This window comes from Marmota marmota, unplaced genomic scaffold (genome assembly GCF_001458135.2).
Source record: "Marmota marmota marmota unplaced genomic scaffold, marMar, whole genome shotgun sequence".
Lineage (NCBI taxonomy): Eukaryota > Metazoa > Chordata > Mammalia > Rodentia > Sciuridae > Marmota > Marmota marmota.
The window spans coordinates 13,515,455-13,543,234 of NW_025999982.1; the positions used below are offsets into that span (position 1 = coordinate 13,515,455).

Sequence of the window (27,780 nt, forward strand, 5' to 3'; positions counted from 1 at the left end):
GGCTGGGCATGCTAGAGGAATAAAAGTATAGAACTCTGTAATTACTGAACATGGTTAATGGATAAAGAGCTGGTCCAAATGGCAGGGGATTCGGGCTTATGTTGGACATATCTTAATATAGACATGGGTTATGTCTAAGCACCTTCTTGGGATCTCAAAATAGAAGTCCTTCCATGACTGATATATTGCTATAATTTTTATTCATGCCCTCTATTATTCATTGTCTTAAATTTTCTATATAAAAAGTAGATCACATGGGTCCTTGTGGGCTACTCTAAGAGGCCTTTTGCTTTTACCCTTTGTGAGATGGGAGTCACTGGAAGGTTTGGAGAAAGGGGAGGCAGGATCTGCCTTGCCTTTTAACAGGATCCCTCATTGATCCTTCCCACTGCTGTGTGGGGATCAGGACAAAGAAGGAAGAACAGTTGAAAGGTGATTGCAATAATCCAGGTCTAGTGGTTTAGTCCAACCAGGGTTGTAGCAATGAGGTAGTGAGAAACACAGATGGCTTATTTCAAAGGAAGCACTAAATAAATTTATTAGTGGACTGGATGTACATTGTAGGAAAAAAAATATGAGTACTCTGAAATCATAAGTTTTTTTTGTTTTTTTGTTTTTTTGCCTGGGCAACTGGAAGGAAGACTTGCTATTCCCTGTTGTGGGGAAGATGTAAGAAAAATAATTTGACAGACAAACAACGTGTGATATGCCTTGACCCCAAGTAAGCATAGCACAGAGCAGATGTGTATCCAAGCTGGAGTTGAGGTGAGTGATTCAGACCAGAAACACACCTTAGGGAGTCATCAGTGCATCTCTGGTGTTTAAAGCCACAACATGGGATGGGATCAGAGAGGAGAGAAAGGTAAGGGCTGAAGCTGAGTCCCGTACAGTTCATCTTAAGGTCGGCAAAGAGGAGATATCAGTAAGATGTAAGGAGAGTCCTGAGACCCAGATGAAGAAAGTGTTTCAACAAGGAGGGAATGATCAGTCATGTCTAAGGCTGATCTCTTAAAAAGTTGAAACCAATTCACAAATGCAATCAAATTATTTTACTCCTTTCAAAATAAAACAACACATTCAATATTAATTCCACATTTTATTTATTTATTTATTTTAAAGAGAAAGAGAGAGAACTTTTTAATATTTATTTATTTATTTTAGTTTTCGGTGGACACAACATCTTTATTTATTTATTTTTTCATGTAGTGCTGAGGATCGAACCCAGCGCCCCGTGCATGCCAGATGAGCGCGCTACTGCTTGAGCCACATCCCCAGTCCCCACATTTTAAATTGAAATTTCAAGGCTAATTTGTTAGATACTCTAGTATGTCACACTGTTTCAAATACATTTAATAACAAATAACCACAAATAAAATCAATAATTATGAAATGCACTCTCAAACTTAGCAGGAAAGCATTAAGATTATGGGAGTTGATTCATTTTGTCATCTCTGATTTTTTCCTAGCACCTTCTGTGGTCCTAAAATCATTTTCCTAATGCAGGAGGGAACATTTACCCTCTCAATGATGCTATGTTGCTCAGCAATTTGGTACTCTCATATGTCTGTTCAAGTTCAATGTCAAGTCAGGGGATCTGAGCACTGTACCTCAAAGCTGATCCTGCACCCATTCTAGGTGAATAATAGATCCCTTTCGGACTCTTGATTTTGCATTAGGTCTGCAGGGAACACTGTTCCCACTTTCTCCAGCTAGAGATCAGATGCAGGACTCTGTACATCACATATTCCCTAGGACATCTTTCAGGTTTCCCTTTTGGTTTGTATCACACCCTCATCTCAATGTTTTATCATCTAATTTAGACAGAGAAAATGCTATACTTGAATCAAGTCACAGCTTATTTCTTTCACTCCTCAATGAGATACAATTAATGTCTTTAATAACTGACTGATTTCTGCAATTTCCCATGTTTTTCTTGTATGCATTGTTGAGAGCCACAGCCAAGGGGCCCCAGCAAACTTCCAGCTGCCGGCTGATGATTGGCTCACAGCGCCCCAGCAACTTCTAGCTGATTGGCTCCTCTGCGGTGATGCTCATTGGGCTGTTTCCCTGCCCTTTCAGACCACGGAGCTGCTCATTGGGGGACTTTTTTGGCTCCGCCCATGTGACCCAGCCAATCGGCCTCAAGAGCAGGAGGATTGTGGGAGGTGGAGAGGCTGGTGGTTGAGGGAGAGGCTTGTGAGAAGCCAGTGGTGGCAGTTGGGCTCTGAGGGTTTTTCCTGAGGAGCTGTTTTTTTTGGCGTGTGTGGTTCTAAAAATGAAGTTAGTTTCTTTTGACAAGTGGCTCCTGAATTGTGCCCAGCCAGACTGCGGCAATGCATTTTGACCACAATTCTAGAATCATTTTTATTAACAAGGAAGAATGAATTTAATGTCTGCGGATGTAGGGGGAATAGCACAGATTGGATTTCTTTACTCCAATGCATAACACCAAGGACTACTGCTCTAGAGGTTGTTGGAATGGGGCTCAGAACTGCGAAGGATCCACAGCCTGGCACTACTTCTATGTGAGACTAGCACATGGTAGAGCCACAGGCTCAGAGAGGAACTACGGAAGAGGGCTGAGGTGCCTCGGTCATTCCAAAGATACTTCGCACACATTGGTACTGCATTAGGCAGGGTTGATATGCAGCTGTGCCTCCTGGTGTGGTGGTACTGGCAGGTTGTAGCTGGTGTCTATTCTGATTGTTCAGGAACTTTTCTGCATAGAATGCTGCACACTGTAAGTATTATTCACAGTGCTAAAGGTGTTAAAGTAAACACTTTAACTTCCAGGGTTTGTTTTGATGAGTTCAAGGAGACATATATTCCTCATCCTCATTACAACAATATCAGCAGTTAAATAGTGAACAGTAACCTAAGATATAGGCCTGGTGAAGTTACCATGTTTAACAATAAATACTCCAGGATGACTCTGTACCATTCCCAAGCTGACAAAAGCCTAGAAATGGAAAAGAGCAGTGGTTGCCTGGGGAGAGGCAGATGGACAGGGTATTGCAAGTGAGCTCCCTTGATGTGAAGGTACAGTTCTCTACCAAGACTGTAGCAACTATGCAAATCACTATGATAAAATTTCATAGAACTCCATGCACACCTATAAATACACATGCACACAGACAGACACACCCACAGGATGATTGTAAAAACTGGTGAAATCAGAGTAAGGTATAGTTAATAATATTATTCAATGTCAACTTCCTGTTTTTGATAACGTACTATTGTTAAGATGTTCCCTTTGGAGGAAGCTGGGTAAATGGTGCATGGGAATTCTCTATATTATTTTCGCAATTTCTTATGAGTCTGTAATTATTTAAAAATTTTAAAGAAAGAAATAGTTATATATTAATTCATTTTAAATAAAAAAATTCCTGTAATATCAAAGACTTTACACTTTGATAATCCTAAAGTAACCATTTTTTTTGGCGGGGGGGGGGGGGTATAACAGGGTATGAACTCAGGGGCACTTGATCACTGAGCCACATCACCAGCCCTATTTTGTATTTTATTTAGAGACAGGGTCACTGAGTTGTTTAGCAACTCACTTTTGCTGAGGCTGGCTTTGAACTCACGATATGCCTCTCTCAGCCTCCCAAGTCTCTGGGATTTTGGTGTGTGCCACCGCGACTGGCTTAAAGTGGCCAATTATGAACCAGTAGATTTTGATGATCTCAGCCATGCACCTTCACCAGCTGGAAATTTAGCACCAACATATTGGTGCTATCTTCCTTCCTTTCTTTATATATTTTAGTACTAGGGATTGAACCCAGGAATGTTTAACCATCAGGCTTCATCCCCAGTCCTTTTTATTTTCTATTTTGAGACAGGGTCTTGTTAAGTGACTGAGACTGGTGTCTAACCTGCAATCCTTCTGCTTCAGCCGCCTGAGTTGCTGGGATTACAGACATGTGCCACCATGCCCAATCTTTATTTTTTTAAGATGCTTGATCCATAAAATTAACATGTGCAAAAATCTTTTTAACTTCGTATTTTCTTTGACACAGAAATCTAACACTTGGAAAATATCCTACAGGTAAATAACACATTCATTACATCATAATTTATTTATTTATTTTTAAAGATAGAGAGAGACAGGAAAGAGAGGGAGAGAGAGAATTTTTTTTAATTTTTATTTTTTAGTTTTTGACAGACACAACATCTTTGTTTGTATGTGGTGCTGAGGATCGAACCCGGGCCGCACGCATGCCAGGCGAGTGTGCTACCGCTTGAGCCACATCCCCAGCCGCCGTCATAATTTATTGATGGCAGGAAATCATTTAAATATTCAAATAGGTGAGTCATTACATATATAAATAAATATTATATATTTGTGAATACATGTATATACTTTTTTTTTTTGGTATGAGTGAAAGGAGTAGGATTTATTTAAGCAGGAATAAAAGAGAACTCCCACAAGAGGGGACCTGATAGCAAGTTTTCCCACTTAAATGTACTAGTCTAAGGGCTTATATAGCTTCTGTGTAAGGGCATTGATAAAAATCCATGCTAAATAGGTATTGAAAAAGTGCCAATATCAAAGTCTATGTTAAACAGGTGTTAAAAAAGTGTTAAGGCTATTGGTTAGCCCTTGAGTTTGTAGCCTTTATTCAGGTTTAAGTACGTTTTTACATTAAGTATATTTGACTTCTTAAAATGAAGACAATCAAAATATTATTGTAAAAGATATTAATTTTGGAAATCTGCTCTTAATGTTTTGCTAAGCAAAAAAAATGTTTAATAAGGTAGATAACAATATTATATATGACATGTATTTGCACAGGGAAGAACAGATATTTAAATGTTAATAGTGCCTTTTCCTGTATGACAAGCAACATTTCTTTTTTTACTTACCTAATTTTCTTAAATGTCTAGAGTAAATATTTATTACATCTGTAATAAATGTTAGATGAAAAAACAATGCATATAGTATAACCAAGTTCCCCATAGCTCTGTGTTTTCAAACTATGATGAGTGGGACCCTCTAGGTTCAAAGATGCTTTCATAGTGGTTCATTACCACTGTTAGGGGACTTGTTAATATAGTGTTTTCATTAGGATGCTAACTTTAACATAATAACCTAGAGACGCTCTGGCTCACATGCATGATCACGTATATCAGAGCCTATATTTGCATTTATTTTTATGCTTGCAAGGTTTTATGCCTGCTATTCTAATTTTACAGACTAATGAGAAAATCAAGAGTCAAAAGTAACAGACGATGTATTCCTGACTAACAAAGGCCACAGCCCACTGCACAAATTTAGGGCTGTGGAATTTCCAACAGAGGAAGTTGGGGAGAAGACCAAGCATGCTGAACTTGCCTTATCCTCCAATGTCAGCGCCCAACCTGCACTGAGTGGCACTCTAACATTAGCGCAGTGTCATCCGGTCACCTAAAGTTAACCAGTGTTTTATAGTAGTTGCTTTCAGTTATTAATTGTATTTCATTAGTAGATTTGTTTTTGTCTCATAGATGCATAAAAGTGACATGTCTAGGGACTGTGAGTTTAGTGTTGTGTTCTGCTTATTTAAGTAGCACATAGTTAAAAATTCATTAAGGCAACTGGAGTCTACAGAATCCTTTTCAAAGTGTCTGCACATTTCTTGAGTTAGAGAAACATGTTCGAGAACCAAAACTGTAGCTGCAGCCTGATTAAGAAGGTACAGAAACATTTTCAGGGCACCCAGATGGCATGTAATCTTATGTGCTGATGCTCTGAACAGGACGTTTCTAACAGATCAGTGGATTGTGTTCCCAAAGTTTGTTGCTACATGGATTATCTGAAACCCCAAACACATTTTTCCCCTCACACATATTATATTAAAAATTCTTAGTCATCCAGATCAGTTGACCAAAGCTCTTTTAATACAAAATATCCTGGACCAGGAAGAATTTCATGTCCTAGGGTAAGATGACCTTTTAAAGCACAAATTTTTTCTTCTCCCTGTTATTAGACTAGGAAACATTTCAATGCAGAGTTTTGGGGCCACCTACAAAGGTCTTCTGCTTGATTCTGCACCAGCTCTTCCCCAAATCTAAGAAAAATCTCACCTCTAAAAATCTTTCCTGCTGCAGAATAATGCAATTGTGTATTCATACAATCCCCCAAAGTTTACAAAGCACTTTCATACAGCCTACCTTATGTATCCTCATATTATAAGAGCCTGTAAATAAGAATTAAAATGATCATCTTATAGATGTTAAACTAAGTGTCAGAGAGGTTTAGTGACTTTCCCAAGGTCAAACAGCTAGGGACAAAATGAGACTGAAGCAGAAGTACTTGATCCCCAATTCCCTCATCTTCCCCCTCGAATCCCCAAATTTTCAACTATTTCTATTTCCTAGGTCATTAGGAGGGAAAAATATTTTAAGTGAGTAAATGTTGTTTTGAAAGGCAAGTTTCTCTGGGCAACCTGAACCAATTTCCACAAACTTTATGGCTAGAGACAAGAACAATGTATTCTCCCAGAGTTCTGGAGGCCAGAGCCTGAACCAGGGCCCAGTAGGCTTGATCCCTACTACAGACTCTAGGGGAGAATCCATTCAAAAGGTGGCAGCGGCAGGGCTGGGTGCTCCTTGGCTTGTAGGTGCATCACCCAATCTCTGTTCATCCTCACATCACCTTCTCTTCAGTGTTTCTTCACTTCTCTTTTAGGCACAGGACACTATACTTGTCATTGGGTTTGGGGTTCACCTAATCCAGAGTGAATTTCATCTTAAGATCTTTAATTTGATTACTTATCTGTAACCCCCCTACACCCCAATAAGGTCACATTCACAGTTTCTGGGTGGACATGTCTTTCAGAGGGTCATGATTCAAATCACTACACAAGGTGACTGCAATGAGACCATCCCCCACATGGAATCCCTGAGGTGGCTCTGCACCCCTGTATCCCACCAAAGACCTCCCAGCCTAAGACCCTGAAAGATCAGACACAAAGGCATCTGCAAATTCCCGCAGCCTCTGGATCCTTCCTCTGGTTTCCACCTCTAGTCTCTGCCTATAACTGGGATTTCCACTCTGCCTTCCTGGTTCAAACACTTCCACTGGGTGGGCTGCCAGGCCTCCACCAGTATCTGTGACGTCATCTCCCCTTCTCAAACCTCTTCAAGCCTTCTGGGCAGGTTTCCTGGAAAGTTCCTTCCCAAGCCTCTTCTCTAGTTCCTAGAAAAAAACTACCATTTTTCTTGGACTACGGATCTATTACTGGGGACATAGCATTGATTGTTTATAGAGATAAAGGCACACTCCCCTGCCTGGGAGCCAGTCTCTCCCTTTTCGATCCTGACAATTGATGTCTTGGGTGGCTTCTTTTTCTTGCCCACTCGCCAGCATCTAACATCAAATGCAAAGTATTTGCTACATAAAGAGCTGTCATGCTGTGTTGTTTAGGGAATCGTGACCAAAAAAAAAAAAGAAAGAAAAAAGAAAAAGACTGTGCATGTTCAGATGCAATTCTCCATCCCCAGGAAATCTCTATCTGCACTTGGTTACATCCATGTGAAACGCATGGAAAATAAAGGGCTGAATATATATATATATATGTGTATGTATATATATATATATATATATATATATACACATATATATATAAAATTGTAACTAATAATTAAATATATATGTATATATATATATGAATATGTATGTGTGTATATATATATATATATATATATATATATTTACAAGTCTGTGTTTCATTAAAAAATAGTTCTGCAAGCATGCCAGGGTTGTCATGTGGTTCTTGACCCTGGACATTAGGTTCTCGATAGTCTGCTGGCTAGATTTAGGTCAACAGAATATGCCAGCAAATGGATACACTCTAGAAAAGAACTCTAGAAAGTATTTATCATCCTGATCTTCCCTATCTGCTCCCATTTTTTAACATGAATTTCCATAAAACTTTTATCATACCATAAAGTTTTTTTCTTTTTTACCAAAAAAAAAAAAAAAAAAAAACTCCCAGAATAATTGTATAGTTCTACTACAGAGAGCAGTCGTCCTGGGCCTATAGGTGAGACTGGCTTCTTCTTTGTTCTGCAGAGAGGTGGTGCAGAGGTGTGCATGCAAGTTTCGAAGAGGTGACCTGGAAGAGAATAATAATTGCTCCTTTGATGCAGACCATGTTGGATGGATAGATTACTCCTCATGATTTCATGATCACCAAATAGTTTCATCTAAGGTGCTACATAAAGTAATTTGCTGTGGGTAAAGTTAAGCACCTAGGTATATTTTCATTCATGTTATTGGGGATCTTTTTATTAAAATTGTTCTGCAAGCTTTGTTCTTGCTAACATTTATCCCCAAGTTCTGTCTCTAGCATCTTTTTAGCTAGTGAATTCTTAAATATGGATTGCAATAAAAATCATTCTAAAAATTTAATAGACACCACAAAATCTGATTGCCTTTAATACATTTTAAAAAGAATTTCCACAGTTTGTAACAAATATATTGATTATGTATCTACCAATTCCTTTTTAGATGAACTACAAACAAATTGTTGGATGTTAAATGCTGTTAAAATGGAAGAAAGTTAACTTGGTAGTTCCATGGAGGTCAGAGTCCAGGAAATCTGAATTACATGACACTTAGCAGATTTATGAACATATCACTATATCAGCTTCCCCATGGAAATGTGTAAGAAAGAGCAAATAACCCATTATAAGAATGTGACAGTTTTTATTTCCTCTTCCACATACAGGGATAAAAGTGCTTTCCCAAATTTTAAGCAATTTTTTCTTCTGCAGAAAACCAATTATGTTCTCATAGGTACTGTGAAGATTAAACACTAGCTGAATGCAAACCATTTTGCAGTGAAAGATGGCATATCAATAAATTATAATCTGCAAAGACTACATTACAATTTTAGAAAAAGATTGGGGAACTTAGAAGGAGAGGTCTCCATGCATACTGCCTCTAAAAAATAGATATATTATCTAATTTTCCCAAATACAGCCACTCCCCCAAATTTCATTAAATTCTGGCAGTTATTTCTTAATCTGTCCTCATTTTTTTTTCGTTAGGCTGCAAACATGTTTCTCAAAGCAACAAACCCTGAGCTCAGTTCTCAGTGATCACTCAACTTTCATGGCATTCATGAGGCTGATGTGAGACCAAGGACAGCTGTTTGAGTTTTAGGGCAATTTGAAGTAAATGTTTCTACCAGGATTTTTTTTCTTTTAATTGCTTACAAATGACTCATAGAAACAGGTCTAATTGCCCTGATTTTAGCAAACCCTTTACTTGAACATAATTTGGCTGTAAACACATTGAAAGATATTTTCCACTGTACAGGCATCTTCCTTGAATGGCTTGGCAACAAATTATCAGAGAATTTACAGGACAAGCAACAGCACTTAACCCCTTTCATGTTATGCTTTATTCGCATTACTGTGTGTGACAAAAATTTAGATAGGCTTCCCTAAAATAAAATGACAGTATTTTAGTTGGAAAATGGGTACACAATCAGATGCTGGAAGGTTCAGTAACAAATATCCCCAAATTGGGTCCCTCTGGACCTGACAGAGGTCTCTAAAACCCCTGGAGTCTACCCCCTCTGGCATGGGGCTGAGACTTGTATGCTTGTGCCTGGAAGGCATGTGGCTGCTTTTCTCCCAGTCAATTCCTGTGGCTGAGCTATTTGGTAAAGTAGCCAGAGACTGGAGCCAGGGTACAGAAGACAGTGAGGTACCCAAGGTCAGCAAACAGAAACCCAACACAGGGACAGCCCCTGCTTATCATCTTCAGAATAACCAAGTATAGATGAAAACAGGTACAAGGTTAGTACAGTCAAGAGTCAATAGCAGCACACCCTCTTTTAAAACTACATCTATCCCAGGTAGCAACCAAGCATATAAAGATCTTAGCAGCATGAAGCCTTGATTTCTCATGAGAAAGAAAGTGATGATGTAAACATTTTAAAAGAGTTGTTTGATATAAGTGCCAAGGAGAGTTCCAAGAGGACTCAGAAAGTTCATATTTAAATAGCATTAAAAGCAGGAAAATACAATGCTTTGTTCGGAAGAATGAAAGACCTTTTCTTGGTTTGGGTAGCTGCTTTCTGGGGTGAGTACATCTCCAATGAAAAGGATAAAAAATTACAGGTGAGACTGAGGGCAGGGAATCCATTACAAGATTGATAATTACATACCATTTTTAACTTGCAATGCATATATCTATATCCTATTTTGTGATAGGGTTGGGGAATGTGTATTTGTTGGAAGTTATTTAGGTGATTGTATGTCCACTCAAGTTTGGAAAACCATATCTGGGCCTACAGCTGTGACTCTCAAAGTGTGATCCCTGGACCAGCAACAGCAGCAGCATATCCCCTGGAAGCTCTTTAGACAAGTCAAAGCTCTGGGCAGACCTCAATCAGGACCCACAATCTGCCCCTAGAAAGCGATGTCTCTGAGATCTAGAACCACTGGCCTACTGCGAGGCCCAAGCGCCCCCTCAGGTGATTCCTGAGAACTGCAGATGGATGGATAACAGTACTGGATAGAAACAAAGGGTGGCACTTCACGGAAGATATACGAATGTGAAAAAATATTCAACATCTCTAGCAATAAGAGAAATGCAAATTAAAACTATGCTGAGATTTAATCTCACCCCAGTCAGAATGGTAATTATCAAGAATACAAGTAAAAATAAATGTTGGAGAGGATGTGGGGAAAGTGGTTCACTCACACATTGCTGGTGGAACTGTAAAGTGGTGGAATCTCTATGGAAAGCAGTATGGAGATTCCTCAGAAAACTTAGAATGGAACCACCATTTGACCCAGTTTCCCCACTCCTCAGTATATACCGAACGTGAAGCCAGAATTAGACAGGGAGTCAGTATAGATAGGTAAATAGAATCAGGTTAGATCAAGGAGACCGATTTTGAGTGAGTTGGGTGTGTCAGAGACTGGAGACTGTCCCCTGAGGGATTAAAATGTTATGAAATATTACTCAGCAATAAAAGAGAATTAAATCATGACATTTGCAGGTAAATGGATGAAGTTAGAGAAGATAATGCTAAGAGAAGTTAGCCATTCCCAAAAAACCAAATGCCGTGTGTTTTCTTTGATATAAGGAGGCTGATTCATAGTGGGATAGGGATCGGGAGCAAGGGAGAAATAGATGAACTCTAGATAGGGCAGAGGGGTTGGGGGGAAGGGGGAGTATGGGGTTATGAATGATGGTGGAATGTGATGATCATTATTATCCAAAGTACAGGTATGAAGATACGAATTGGTGTGAATATACTATGTATACAACCAGAGATATGAAAAATTATGCTCTATATGCGTAATAAGAATTGTAATGCATTCCGCTGTTATATATAAATAAAAAATGAGAACAACACCACCCCAAAAAATACTTCTCCTTCAAGGTAGGAAAACATATATTAATCTGTGCATTTTACTTATGAAGAAAATAAAAGTAAAAATGATTTGGAAGTTAAGAAAGAAAGAAAGAAAGAAAGAAAGAAAGAAAGGTTAATTCCTTCAGAGCCCTTCCTCCACCCTTATCAAGAACCTGCCCCTGCTCCAACCTGCTGCTAAAGTAACCTGTCCCAGGAATTGACCCTCCCCACAGGAAGCTATAAGGTTGTTAATTAATGTGTCCATGGCTGCTCCATCCTGGCCTCCCCACCCCCACCCCTGCACTTCAGCCCACTTGTTTCCAACATTTTGGCCACCCCACCCAGCATTTCCTAGGCCTATTCAAATGCCTAGTCACATATATAGGAAGGAGAAAGATAAGGGGAAGAGGGTAGGAGAACAAAGGAAGCCTAGGACATATGAAAACACCTTGCTTCTTTGAATACGGGGATACCAGCTATGGCCCCCTTCTGCCTCCTAGGAGAAGTCTATGTTACCCCTTTTTGCATAAACCCTGCTTTATATGCTTGCCTCCACTGCTTCTGTAATGTTCAACCCACGGTATCAAAAAGAATTAAAATCAGCATACTATAGTGACAAGACCACATCAATGTTTATAGCAGCTCAATTTACAATAGCTAAACTATGGAACCAAACTAGGTGCCCTGCAACAGATGAATGGATAAAGAAAATGTGGCATATAAACACAATGGTATATTCATTAGCCTTAAAGATGAATGAAATTATGGCACTTACCGGTAAATAGATGGAGCTGGAGACTATCGTGCTAAGTGAAATAAGCCAATCTCAAAAAACCAAAGGCCAAATAAATGTTCTCTCTAATATGTGGATATACACATAATAAGGGGGTGGGGAGGTAGGGAAGAATAGAAGTACTTTGGATTAGACAAAGTGGAATGAAGGGAAGGGAGGAGGGATGGGAATAGGAAAGACAGTAGAATGACTCAATATTACTTTCCTATGTTCATATATGAATATACCACCAGTGTAACTCCACATCAAGTCCAACCATAAGAATGGGAAGTTACACTCCATGTATATATAATATGTCAAAATATATTCTACTGTCATGTATAACTGAAAAGAATAATAAAAAATTTTAAAAAGAAATAAAGATGATATTACATAATTGTATAGAGGGGCAAATCTTTGGAAGCACATGTTTAAAGAGAGCAAAAAGAAAAAAAATGAGGACTAAATAAACATTAAATCCTTGGTATATCCCAAAGGATAAGCACAAAACAAGAAATTAGAGGTAAATATCCTATCCAGCTCTGAAACCATGCCCATCTGTAAGCCCATAGCTTTGATTTTTCAAAGTCATCAGTATGTGAAGACGGATATTTTCAAAATTCATGATTATTCTCTCAGGAGGAAATCTGTTTATGACACAACTTCTAAGAATTTTCTGGTTGGATTCATTTATAAGCGCAGCTAAAAAGGATCAATTGCTGAATAAAATCCTGGGTTCTGGGATACACTCCAGAGTCCATAAATTACAAAAGGATTTATCAAAGTGCAAAACCCAAACCAAGATCATTTGCTACTAACTAATATATCTTTTAAAAACTATATTAATAAAATAGATTCCCTCTGCTGATTTATTTGAAGAAAAAAATTATCTATCCCTGGGGAGTTTTGAGAACAGAACATATAAATTTTAGTAATTGTCTATAAAGAAATAGTGTAAAATGATTTCTCAAGGTTTTCATGCAAGCCAGAATCTTACTAACTTTTCTTTTGTGTACAATTTTACAAACATATATGAAGGCAATAATTAAAAAATCACATTTAGAAAGTACAGAAGGTTTATATAATGAAATCAGAAGTATAATGCTGAATTTTTGTTCTTGAATGATTATTTGTCTTTCAAAAGTCTATTAATTCCATTGTGAACTTTAAATATGACTTAATCAAATTTAGCAGCAGTTAAATTCATATATTCTGTGTGTCACATTTCTAATACATACTAGAAAAGTATGCAATTAGGCACTGCATGTTTATTCCACATTGTCCAGAGAGCATAAGTCAAGAAAAGTGGACTGTGCTTTGTATCCATGAAGGTTCTAGATCTTTTTTTTTTCTTTCTGATATTGCTTCATCTATAACAGGCTCTTAAATGCATTCATTCATTCTTCCTTTTACTATTCTATTCATAACCCATTTTGGGCCAGGAACTATGGCAGTATTTTACTATTGCCTCTCTCAAAAATTCTTTTCAATTTGTTTTCTCTATGTTAAAGTTCATAATACTGGTTACTAAAGTTTTGAGATACAAGTTGATGTGAAACTACGTCACACAATGGTCAATTTCAGGTATCAAGGTGACTGGATTAGGTATGAAGGTATCAAGGTGACTAGAGAGCTGCTCAGGTATTATTTCCAGGTATCTGTGAGGCTGTTCCTGGAAGAGACTGGCACTTAAATCAGCAGGCTGAGTATGGAAGATCTGCTCTTACCCAAATGTGATGGCACCATCCAGTCTGCTGCTGGGGTCCCAGATATAACAGAAAGCAGAGAAGAGGTGATTTCATCCCCCACCTTCCCCACCCCTTTCTCTCTATCTGTTGTCTGTCTGTCTCACTCTCATTTAGGATACTCTTTGCATACTCTGTACAAAAGAATTCCAAGTTTTCCAGCCTTTGGACCCTGGGGTTCACAGCCCCTCCCCATTCTCAGGTCTTCAGCTCCCTATGGAGTCACAGCATGGGCTTCCAAGGCTCTGGAGCCTTCAGACTCCTGCTGATCCAGCCATGCTTCCAGATGCCCTCTTCTCCAGCTCCCATCTATGGTGGGATGTCTCAACCTAAATAATCACACAAATGGATTCTCCTAATATATCCCTTCTTAGCTATGATCCATCTCTCTTTTAAGGGTTTACTCTCACTGGAGACCCCTACTGCATATCAGTAACAGTCCCTATTCTCCATAGGCAATACAAAATGCAAAAGGAAAACAAAACAAAACAAAAACAACGCTGAATAGGATTTGTTGAGGAAAAACCCAAGGCAGGAAACAACATTAAGAGGCATTTTACATGGTATGTCTCCACCTGCTGGTCACAACGAAGAAGGGCACGTCTCAGAAATGGTTATGTAACCGATTCTGGAACTAGACAAGCTTCTACAGTGGGAAGCTTTGGCCTGTTACTACGGTATTCAAATATTTACAGAAAGCCTAGTCTGGCTGAGGTTCCAAATAAGAAGCTGACCCACCGGCAAAGCCTAGATGAAATTGGTCATTTTTGTGGGAAATTCTATCTTATAAAAGCAAATATTCTTTGAACAAAGCTAAATCTATCCATGAGCAACTCCATAATTTTGGCCTATGTGACCTTGAACAAGTACCTTAACCCTCAAAGCCCTCACCTATTTATCTGTTTCAAACATCAAGTAGTGAAAGAAGAGTTTATGGTTCCTGGGAAGATTTTGTAGAATAGCCTATTTAAAAGTACAGAGTCTATTGTTAGATGGATGGATGAGCAAAATGTTGTATGTACATAACAGCAGAATATTATTCAGCCTTTAAAAGGAATGAAATTCTGACTCAGGCTGCAACATGATAAGTGATATAAGCCAGAAACAAAAGGTTAAATGTTGTCTGACTCCTCTTGTATGAGGTATCTGCAGTAATCAAATCCACAGAGAGAAAATACAGTGACATATACAGGAAGCCAAGGGGATGAGGGAATGGGGAGTTACCTTAATGGATACAATGTTTCCGTTTCAAATCATTCGTATGAATGATCATGATGATTGCCCAACAATGTGAATGTATTCAAAGCCACTGTACTTACAAGTGACTAAAATGATACATTTTATGTGATGCATATTTTATCACACACAAAAATATTAAATTCACAGAGAGATACCTGGTCCATGAAGATGTCAGATGAATAGGAGCTGCTGGAAACTACAACTCATTCTCTCCAACATCCTTGCTGTGGTAACTTAACAAATAATTAGACTAAGGGTGGGATTCTAAACTATGAGTCAAAGGCTACTTACATCTGTGGCCAAGGTGACCCCAGAACATTTCCACTGGACTGAGCTGTGTACTTGCATTTAATGTTTATTAATGCATTTAATATTGTCCTGGAGGAAGCTGTGTTGGTTGCTGTCAAGGCTGGGGATGGAGGGGATGGAAGAGGGTGGAAAACCCTGTAGGGAAGTGGAGAAGCTATGTCCACAGCATTTACTCCTGGTGGCCACCTCCCTCTAGCACAGCATCAACAGGGTGTGAAAAGAATATTCTTTAAAGGCCCTTATTCACCTGAAGGATTCTAAGCTTCTACCTATAATAAGTAAGCCCTCAGAAAGCCAAAAGTGGAGTAACAGTCGCCCCTCCCACAACAACCCAACAAATAAAAAGAACGCCTCTGAGTTTGTTATAATTTTCTTGACCCCTGTATTATGTTGTCTGTTTAACAAACTCTTGATGCCTTACTGATATTTCAATAAGAATATCAAATAACAGTTATTTCTTATTTGAAGCTTCGCTACTGTTGAAATGGCCCTTCTTCTGTGTACTTTGCCTGTATTCTGTATATTCATTTGACATAGGAAGGAACAAGGGTGAGAGATATTAAGAAATTATTGCAAGGTCACACAGATCTTCTCTGGATCTTTGGTGCAGGAGTTAATTCATCCCCTAGCATTCAATACCTGGCTAGAAGCTAAGTGGAAACATGGTTTCCCTCACTAGATTTAATTTCAAAGCAAAGTCAGAGGGGCTGGGGTTGTAGCTCAGTGGTAGAGGGACTCGCCTAGCACGTGGGAGGCACTGGGTTCAATTCTCAGCACCACGTAAAATAAACATATAAAAATGTTGTGCTCATCTGCAATTTAAAATAATTTAAAAAATAAAAAATAAAGAAATCAAAGACAGGGTCCTTTTGCTTTCTACAGTTGTGTAGCTTGCTTAGTGTCTGGCATGTATTCAAGAATGTTGATGGAACCAATTGATCCTTCAATGGGCTTCACACAGCTAAATGAAAAGGTTGTTAAAAGAAATTTTACCGATCGATACAGATCATGAACAGCCACCTCCATAAATAAAATAAAATTATAGTCTCTGTCTTAGGTATATTTTTATGTAGGAAAATATTATGCATGGAAACCCTTGCTTAGGGACAAGTGTTCTGAAAGGCAACAGTTTGAGAGAGAGAGATAAATGAGAGAGATCTGAGGGGAGGAGGTGACTGGGAAGGGGGTGAAGTCAGCACCAGTGGCCACGGGGACTAGTACAGTTCCTGGCACACATTGAGTGTTCAGCAAGTATGTGCATGGATCAACCAATCTGGGATCAATGGCAGTGTGCCCTAGGAAGACAGGAAGGGCAAGAAGCAGCAGACCATTGCAGGACAGAGGTGTCTTCCTGGGCACCCCTGAAGGACAATTTAGGTAAAAAGCTCTGCTCAGGTATCTGTGTCTGCCCACCCTACTGTTTTCAACCAGTTGATGTTCATATGCAACAGGAAGCAAATGAAATAACAGGCACAATTTTTAGAAGTTGTACTAAATTCTCAAATACTGAAGCGCTGATAATAGCATTTGCAGATTACTTGAATCAATGCTACTTTTTAAATTTTTTCTGCGTAGGACATTTCATTGCTCTTGGCCCTTCACCTATGACAGAAGAAACAAAATGAAGGTGCAGTTAAACAACCAGAACACAACAACTATTTCAACACCCTCCTCCACCTTACTTGGAAATTCAGAGTGGGTTGTGATTGCTGTTATTTTATGTATCTCAAGCTCTTCAGACTTGTAGGTGTGAAGACGTACCTAAGACACAGGCATAGCTTCATTATAGCTTCATTGTTTCATGTACTAAAACATTCATTTTATTGCCCATTGGTAAGACTTGTGAAGAGATTCTCGTTTCCATGTATTGATGTATTCATTCATCCATCAACAAAATGGTTGCAGGTACAGGGAGTAGAGAGCAAAATAATAGTAGACAAGGCAGGATCTTTTCTCATGGAGGTGTTTGAGAGAGAGAGAAATGAATAAAACAACTAACCAGTTATTAAACCAGCTGTTATTTTATCAGATCATTGCCAAGTAGAGAATGAAAAAAAAGAATGAGAGTCAAGTCTCATCTTCATGAATAAGTTATTTCAGTTGAGAGCTGAATGAAAAGAAATATCTAATCTTCTAAAGACTAAGAGGGAGAATATTCCAGGTATAAAGGTCAGTTGGTGACTGGAGGATTTTAAATTAAATAATTGACATAATCATTAGACGTGTGCTTTGTAAAGGCTTTGCTGGCTGCTGTGAGGAGAAGTCATCACAGATGTCTCAGTGGTGGAAAGGGAAGTACCTTTGTAAGCAACAAGCATGGTGGCAATGTTTTGTGTTCAAAACCATTATTTTTTATAATCCATTAGTAAGACTTGTGAAGAGATTCTCTTTCCCACATATTGGTTTATTCATTCATCTGTCAAGAAGAAGAAAATAGTACAGATGAGGAAAGGAAGGGAAAGTGAATGTCTCCTGGACTTTTGATGTGAATGGGTAGTGAGACATGCAGGGAGAGGAAGGGGAAGCAAGCTTTCTGTGGCGTATCAAGGGGTCTGTTTTGTCCTTATTGTGAAAAGAAAAAGTTCTAACTTAAATGGGAATGTCTAGTAGATAAATTGAATCTGTGTGTGTCTGGAGTTTTAGGATATAGTCAATAAGAGAGGTAGAGATTGAGAGAGGCTTTTGACACCGAGGTGGCATTAAAAGCTTTGGGTCAGAATGAGATCAACTATGGAGGATGGGTTCACAGGTGGGCAATAACTTCCCCAGGGGACACTCCAAGTTCAGCAGAAGAAAAGCAGGAGCCTGGGATATGGAGAAGAAGAGGTTGGTGAGGACACAGAAAATGGGGACCACAGTGTCATGAAAGGACAGAGTTTTGAGAAGGAAGTAGCCTTCAATTTTGTCAAAAGTCCCTGAGAGGAAGAGGTAGGAGAGCAGGTCCATTGTAGATACAAACAGTTTGGGAGGCAGGAAGGCTGGGACTCTGAGCAGAATGGAGGGGCTGGGCTTGTGCTAGGAGGACAGCAGGAGCCATGAAGGCAGCAGCTTTGGCTAACGTGGACTGGGGTGGTAGGTGTGACGAGAAGAAGCAGGTGGAGAGAGCTCCACTTATCTCAGTGAAGGTGACATCATCACCTGAGACTAGCTTTGGAGTAAAGATGACAGAATGTGAAGCAACAATTTAGAGAATTAAATGTGAACATTCGTGTAGAAATATCAGACAGTATCCAATGTCCAGTTGTGATTTGTTGTATAGAAAATAAATGAGAAAAATTAGCCAGATGGACACTTTGCTCCAGCAGATGCCCAGGGGCAGACCCATGCAGGTAGATTACTGGGTTAAGCCAGAGCAAGGTCACTTCCAAGAGAGTGTAATAAAAATTTTGAGAAGACTTTTAAGGAAGCAATTGTAATGGTGGATCACAAAATCTAAGATGGTAAGGAAGGTGATAAGGTCATAAGAAGGATGAATTAAAGATCTATCTTAAATATTAAATAGAGGAATTCAAGATTTGCCAAGTATTATATTATCAATGAATCACTTAGCTCATGGAATAGGAAAGAACTTTAGATTTCTTCTAGTTCATTGTCAACCCTCCCTACCCCCAGCTGACACTGCAATAGTCCCTTGATTCAAAATGTAACCCACACAGCTATTAAGAGTAATTGATAAAGATATTCATTCCACTTAATTTTGTGCAATTCTTTTCAAATTTCTAATTAGCTTAGATCCAAGTGAGGCCAGAATAAATTATGAAACAATCTCTCTCAACTTTGTTCTTAGGTTCACTCTTAATTCCTTTTTTTTAATATTAAAAATGATTCTCTTTAACCAAAAGTGTTGCTGTAATAAGATGCAATGAATAAGTGGAATAGCACAGAGAATTTAACTTCTGCTTCATGGACACTGGTAGGAATTTATAAATAGAAACAGAGAAATAAAAACTTGGTTTTCGTTTATAACACATTCAACCCAGGAAAAGAGGCAGTATTAGAAGCATTAGCCTTTGATGGAATGTTCTCAGAGACAAACTGAATGTGAGAGCAAATAAGACCACAACTGTGTGTCTTTTAAAGAACAAATTACATCCTGGAAACAGGATGATAATTGGTCGGTACTTAAATCTATTAATTAGGCTAATTAAGTTGGGAACTGTAGGCAGTTCTATTGAAAGATTTCCTGCTAAGATTTTTGATGTAAGATTCCCTCCAGTTCTGTTATGCAGTTAAGTCGTCATGACACTTGACATGTGGAAATCAGCTTATATGGAAAATATCGAAGGAACCATTAGTTTGAAACAATAGTGTGCCATTTCAGACATTAGAGTTTTGTCCTTTATTTTTATGTTTTTAAAAAATTCTGCATTACAAAAAGTTCTTAGCAACACATGATCCTGAAAATGTAAGATTTACTATGGGTTGATGACTCCCTTAGATGAGATCTGACCCCAGTAGTAAGTAACAAATGCCCCTGTCTAATCTCTTAGCTACCTGCAAAGGGTGATGACATATGAAGGTCCTAGAAAATAAAATCTCTGTATGGTTACAGAACAGAGCATGCAGCTCTGAACCACATCTTCTCATCAAACTGGGCAAACTAAAAGATGAGGCTTCCTTACTTAAATGGGAAAAGTGCCCAAAGGCATGCCCCCAGTGACCTACCTCCTCCAACCCCACTCTACAACCCACTCATTAGTTTACGATTCTTATAAACTAATCATTGCACCTCTGAACATTCTTGCATTGTCTCATCCATGAGCTTTTAGGGGATACCTCATATCTAAACTACAACAGGATGTGTCCACTGATCATGAATTCTCTACTGTGGCTGCGCTGTACCAGTATCACAGGGCTGTAGTACACACACCTGTAAAGGTAGGTTGGGACCAGATCATATTTCTTTGATTACTGAGCCAAGGCTTTTAGCTCAAGGTTTTCATAATTAGACTACCACTAGAAAGGTGTCTGTGGTTACTGTGAAGGATGTTCAGGATGCTCCGAGACCAGTAAGCTAAGTTCTCATGTGGATGAGAGGTGCTGAGCTGATTTGGGCAGAACTAGGTCACTGTTAGTCAGAATGGGTAAAGGTATTGAATCAAGATACTTAAAAGTGATAAAAATTGACAAATGAATAGACATGGTGCTAAAAGAAAATGGTCTGAATCAAATGCTTCCCCAACATATGTATCATGATTGAGTTGCAGGACTGGGATACCCCACTGTTGAGAGCCACAGCTGAAGGGGCCCCAGCAAACTTCCAGCTGCCAGCAAACTTCCAGCTGCCGGCTGATGATTGGCTCACAGCGGCCCCAGCAACATCTAGCTGATTGGCTCCTCTGCGGTGATGCTCATTGGGCTGTTTCCCTGCCCTTTCAGACCACGGAGCTGCTCACTGGGGGACTTTTTTGGCTCCGCCCACGTGACCCAGCCAATTGGCCTCAAGAGCAGGAGGATTGTGGGAGGTGGAGAGAGGCTTGTGGGAAGCCGGTGGTGGCAGTTGGGGCTCTGAGGGTTTTTCCTGAGAGGCTGTTTTGTTTGGCGTGTGTGGTTCTAAAAATAAAGTTAGTTTCTTTTGACGAGTGGCTCCTGATTGTGCCCAGCCAGACTGCGGCATTTGGTGGCTCGCATNTCCAATTGCAATGGTACCAACCTAATGGGTAAGGACCATATGTACTATTGGACAACCTAAGGCAGGCACAGTCGGTCCCTAAGCCACATGCTTGTTGTTTAAACAGAGAGGGGGAGATGTTGAGAGCCACAGCCGAAGGGGCCCCAGCAAACTTCCAGCTGCCAGCAAACTTCCAGCTGCCGGCTGATGATTGGCTCACAGCGGCCCCAGCAACATCTAGCTGATTGGCTCCTCTGCGGTGATGCTCATTGGGCTGTTTCCCTGCCCTTTCAGACCACGGAGCTGCTCACTGGGGGACTTTTTTGGCTCCGCCCACGTGACCCAGCCAATTGGCCTCAAGAGCAGGAGGATTGTGGGAGGTGGAGAGAAGCTTGTGTGGGAGAGAGAGGCTTGTGGAAAGCCGGTGGTGGCAGTTGGGGCTCTGAGGGTTTTTCCTGAGAGGCTGTTTCGTTTGGCATGTGTGGTTCTAAAAATAAAGTTAGTTTCTTTTAACAAGTGGCTCCTGATTGTGCCCAGCCAGACTGCGGCACCCCACAAATAAGTTTAGGATATCTAAGGGGGAACAAGCATAAACCTGGGCACAGGGCAAAAGGGCAATCCTGTGAGCTCTGAGATATTAATTGTACATTCAGGAGATGTACTAGTCTTAGGTAAACTGAGACCTGCATAGTCAAACTGGGGTTAGGGGTACAAGGAAGTAGAGTTGAAGGAAGTTGCTATTGAGGATTGGGCAGGAGAAGAGAACTCAGCAAAGACTAGAAAAGAGAATTAGGAGAACTAGCACCTAGCTCACAGGTGGCACCCAGTGACTTTTTATAAAATGGATGAATAAATCAGGGTAGTGTCCAGTTACAGAAATTTAAAAAGATGAGCATTCCAAGAATTGTGCTTGTTAAAATAGTGAACTTTATGGGACTAACATTTTAGTAGAGATGTCATTAAAAAGGAATGAAGAGGCGATTGACTATAAGATGATGCAGAGACAGGGAGGGAAAAAGGGCTGGGAAGAGAGCTTTGAAACAGACCTCACAAGGCAGCAATAACCTGTAAGAAGCAATTCCAGTAAGAGAGGGTGGGAATGCAAGTGTTGGAATGAAGAAGTAAGAAGGCCAAAAAATGGAAGGGTCTAATACCATGCTTTTTGCTCAATATGATTAACATTGTTCAGTGTTTCATTTCTAATATAAAAATAAGGCATTGTCATCGTAGAGTATTTGAAATATGGAGTTGTTTTTTTTAAAAAAGGATGAACTAAAGTTATTATTTCTACCATATGAAAATAATAGCAGTTGAGGTTTTGATAGATCTGCCTATAGATTTTTGGTGCTTATTATTTATAGAATTGGAACAACAGGAAAAAAATCAGCTTTGTATCTTCTTTGGTTGCAGAAAATTCAATCTTATTCAGCACGTACCGTTGTATGGGTGTGCTGTCATTTTGAAACCGACCTCATGTCGCTAGACTTGTTTATCTCCCTTTTCTTTATTTTGCTGTTTTCACTGTAATGAATATATTTGTTCCTAAATCTTTATCATTTCCTTATATGCTCATACGGGCAATTTCTGGTCAAAAAAACATGGGCATGTTTTCTGACTCTAGCTGTATTATCAAGTGGGTTTTCAGAAAGATTGCACCAATTTCCACTCCTTCAAGCAAGCCTTCACTGCAGGTTCTCCCCTACTGGGTATTTCATTCTCTTCACCTATTTGAGAGATAAAATGATATCTCACTGTTGTTTTAATTTGCATAGCTTACTTCAAAGAGCTCTCACATAAATTTCTTCTTTAAGAGCTGTAATTTGTTTCTAAGCCTCCTGATTAAAAAAAGAAAAAGAGAAAAACGCATCGATGAAGAAAGATTATGAAACTGAACTCAGATTAAAATTCAGTTCTATAAAACCAGCAGAGGGACATATAAATTTGGACAAAGAGAAAGAAGCTGTTCATTTACGATAACCAAGAACTACAGGGGAAAATTCTCTTTCCCATCCAGCTTCCATTAATCCTCCTGGCTACTTCCTGAAGTCTCTCTTCCCCAAACAATTATAGGAGCTGGGATGCAATACAGATGCTCCATTTTTATCTGATTCGTCCTATGCATCTCATGGTATAATCCAACATATTCAATTTCATTTGAGTGCACTGTGTGTCAGAGAAGCAAGCTAAAATGCTTTCCTAAATATTCATACTAAAGGTCTAATGATATCAGGATAAGGATAAAACGGCTAAGTCCTAAGAGCCAGGCACTGTGTCAGGTGATTCACATACAAAATTAATTCTTACAACAATATTTCATTGCAGAGACGATTAGACCCATTTCACTGATAAGAAAACCAAAGAGGTTTTGCTAGACCCAGAGCCATATAGCTACTAAATGAATGAATGAATGACCTGAAACTTGAATCCAGTTGGCTGGTGCTAAAGCCAGTGTTCTCTCACACCAATCCTACCCTGTTTTTTTAGACCAATGCACTTTAATAATCTCTGAGATAATTCATTATCATTATCCTTATTTGAACTGCAGAAAAGTGCAGTTATGATAATATGGTAATTTGACTTTGTCTCAGCAAAAAAAATCTTCATATCTTAACTGACTAGTGTCTATTATGAATAGATCAGAGGAAAATAATCTGGGTTTTTAAAGCAGACACTTCAAACATCTCTTTCTCTGGTCTTTCTGACAACCATTTCACTTCATCAGCTCTCAAGTCACTAAGGATTCTATTTTTCCATGTCCAGAATAAAAGCAACCCCACATTCTTTATTCCTTACAAAATTCAGGTTCCATGTCCCACCATTACAATCAGCGTCTGGCAAGCACTCTTAATTTCATGGATCACTTTCTTCCTCTCTGGACCATGCTCATCTGACCAGCCTCAGTGCCCCAGAACCATCCAATCCATCCAGACTCTCTACAGGTGGATCAAGGGGTATGCTGTGGGCCAGCTCTTATCCACTCCGCACAATTGTTAAGCTTCCAGGAATTTTACAAGCTGGTTATTAAACATGACCATTGCTAAAAATTAAATGATACGAACTTTCAAGTATAATAAAAGAGAAATCATAAATATTCACAGTTCTATCCTCCCTAATAAAATAACTTTTATCTTATTGTCTTAGGCTCTTGGGGCTACCTGCCTCTCCTGCAGGTGCATGGGGGAAAGGCTACACAGTGGTGTATTATAGTACATCTCTGGTTAATGCCACGTGTAGTGAGGTTGTGTTGAGAGCTTGAAATTAGACATAGAAATCAGCAAATGGTACAAATAGGTGTCCTTTTTCCCCAATGAGTCAAATCATTAAGCATTTACCAATATATCAGTGGATGGGGCCTAATAATTTTTGTGATGAAGCTAGAGTTTGAGAATCACTGGTTGAGAAATTTCAGCTACCCATTCTCAATCACCTAGTGCCCTCCTCCTAGCACTCTCCCGTGGGGCTTTTCCGAATCCACATGCAGATGCCTGAGTCTGGTGCTGGCTTCATTTTAGATCTATCTCAGCTGCAAACTACCTGACTTGACCCATGAAATATGTCTTCTAATTGGAAGGATATGACTGTTATTTATGCATTCATATATAATCTTATTATGTATATATTTATATATATTTACAAATATATATTTATATTTACGAATTTATATATTTATGTCCAAGAATCTATAAAAGAAAAATTTTCAAAGTGGTTAATTCATTGTTGTATATTACTTCTATTTTACAAGCAATGAAATCATTTTATTTTTTTTTAATAATCTGAAAATCATCATGTCCTCTATTCTCCATTTAAAAATTTGCTGCTAAGTAACAAAGCCAGCAGAGGGCAGCAGGGACGCTTGGGAAGAAAGCCTAACTCCAAGCCATTTTGGCTGAGAAAGAACATAAATTGTTAGTGAAAAATTAAGCATATTTCTGAGTAGTGTGCTGTTCATTATATGCTCCCAGTCAGCAAACTGCATTTTAAAATGCAGGAGATATTGTTTTCTACGCTTTCAAAAAAACAATAACCTGAAAAGTTCTTTACTCTTTTTGTGCAAATTGATCCATGCCAGACAAGAGTAGGCAAATCCTTTTACTGTCTTGCCAGGTTTAAAATTTTTCAAATTTCCACAGACCCAATTTAAATTATTTAAAATATTTTAAGGGTTTTTATATTATTCCTTTCACCAACATTTTTTTTCTTATAAGTTCCTGAGTTTAAATAGGCAGATAAATAAAGGGTACAGTTTATAAGTCATAGAACCCACACATTTAAAAAAATCCTGAAAGGCTAGAGCATTTAACTAATTTAATTATCACATAACATCAGTGAAAGCCACGTGAGACAATTAAATTTAGACTGAATTAAGAATAATACAGACTGCCTTGTACATAGGTCCTTGGTTGCATAATTAAGGAAAGCCATTTACAAGAAGTAGCTCTGGGACTGCACAGTATCGAATGTCACAAATTCATTAGGAATCTGGAGGCTCAAGAGCTGTTCAGCAATAGTAACAATCCACACCAAGAGGTGATTCTGTGATTGCTGAGCAGGGAATGGAATAACAGTCCCGGCACATGAAAGAGTGGGGGATATTATCCTGTCCTTTATAGCTCAATCTCAATGTCTTCTGATCAGACCGTTCCTTTCACTGGGCACATAAAGACATGCAGATACTAGTAGAGAACAAATACACTATACAGTATTCACTGAGCATCATTTATAAACCAGTGCTTTACTACGCACTGAGGATGCTGTCATTAACAAGTTGCCATCTCCACTTTCTAGGAGTTCTCATATTACAGGGATTGTAAAGGTAGGGATGTTCAGAAAGATACAGTATTTATTTCACAAGGTTGTTTTGATAACCATGAGAGATTAAGGTAAAGAAAAGTCCTTCATGAATCATTCAAGCAGGGAGCAAATTTTGCCTTTATTTCTAAATAGGTGAGTGACGAAATCCAACTGGTGTTCAAGGATGATTACTATGGCAATGGTCACAAAACAGATTAAATGGGGAAAGGAAACTGAGACAGACCAACGGAGTAGGAGTGCACCATGGTAACTCAGACAGTAGGTGGCAGAGTATGAAGTGACTGGGGCTGTGGGAACAGTTGCTCAAAAAGAGAAGGAAGAACGCAGACAAGTGCATTTCTGACCGCAGGTAATGGAGAACAAAAGCCAAAATGCTGAAAATGTGTTTCCTGGATGATTGTGCAGGTAATGAAATAGAAAAGTCAGGTGGGAAAAATAATTTAGAGAAAGATAAGAAGCATTTGACTTTTAACATGTTGAGGGGACAGCAGCACATTAGAGTGAACAGAGCAAGGAAGAGGGGAGATGTCGCAACTCACAAACTCCTACCCACCCTTCAAGACCCACTGCCAATGTCCTCTCTTTCAGGAAGATGTTTCTGATGGCCTCAGAGAGTTACCCTTTTATCTATATTACCAAAGAAGTATGCTTGATACTCTTTCATCTTAGCAATGGCATTATCTGACTCTGTGTCATTTCAATTAGACTCCAGGAGAATTGTTCGAAGGCAGAGAAAGTCATAAGTGTCTATCTCCCTAGCACCAGCACAGTACACCATTCATAATAGATGCCCTGAAGTAGCTAATGAATGATAGAAGCAACTAGGTGGTGAAAAACAATCTAAGTGTCAAAATAAAAGACTTGGAAGTCATCGGCTTAAATGGCATATGAAGCTATTATTGAGTAACATCTCCAAGCAAGAGGACTCTTTAAAAGGAAGAGAGAGAGAGGGTAGGACCTTGGTATTATATTCCTTAGGGAATAAAGAAGGAAAAAAAATCTAGTAAAAGGAAAAGAAAATGAACCAAAGTCTTACAGAAAACGGATTCTTTTGCCAATGAAGGAGGACGTACTCTAGGCAAGGATTTACAATGCTACTGACATCTAAGTGAATGGAATTAAAAGAATGAACCTCTGAGTTCCAAAGCCAGACTTCGCTGAGAAAATTCAGGTTTATTCCACCAAGAACAAAAATAAGAGCAATGAGTGGATGCACTTAATTGAGGGGAGAAGCCAAGGACGTGAGAACAATCTATTCTAGTTATTTATGTGCTGCACAAAGGCTGCGCAAAACCAAGTTCAGGCTGGGTGCGTATCTCAAGGCAGAGAAGTTGAAAATATTAAAAGGGCTTAAGAAGCTAATTTTAAATCATGATGAACAGGCACGTCGGGCACAGCACTACTGATGAGGAGGGGAGGCGGATAAACGAAGCTGTCAAGGGCATTCTTCGCAGGAATGACCATGTCAAGAAAAATAACCCCTTGTTAAGGATGCACTCCTTCAGGACCACGCAGACTCCCCTCCAGCTGTCCCCCCATGGTGCCAGGGCCTAGTGATCAGAAGGATCTGCTCCTGAAGATGTCCAGGTGTTCCAGTTGGGATCTCCAGTGTCCTGCTGAAGGGGTGAGTCTAAGCATTAGCGCTAAAACCATCTAGATTCCTACTTTTGTTATAGTTAAAGCTTTGTCCCAGGGTTTCATAAACTGACTTCCAGACCACTCACGTATAATCGAATCAAGCCTTTATTGAAGCACACCGGTGGCGGCTGACCAGAACATAAAGCTGTTCCCCTGATCAGCCCCAAACAATTGCAAGGGCACTCCTTATAAGCCTGAAAACCACAAAAGGGATGTTCAGGGGGTCTAGCCAATGCAAGCAAGCCAGGTTACAGAAGCGGGACAATGCAGTCAAGCGGAGGGAAGCCTAAC

General features: G+C 39.3%; 1 protein-coding gene across 4 annotated transcripts in view; it reads right to left on the reverse strand.

Moving 5' to 3' along the window:
• Rcan2 (regulator of calcineurin 2) overlaps positions 1-27,780 on the reverse strand; it is a 242,799-nt gene that overhangs the window by 145,149 nt on the left and 69,870 nt on the right. The gene's annotated exons all lie outside the window — the stretch shown is intronic.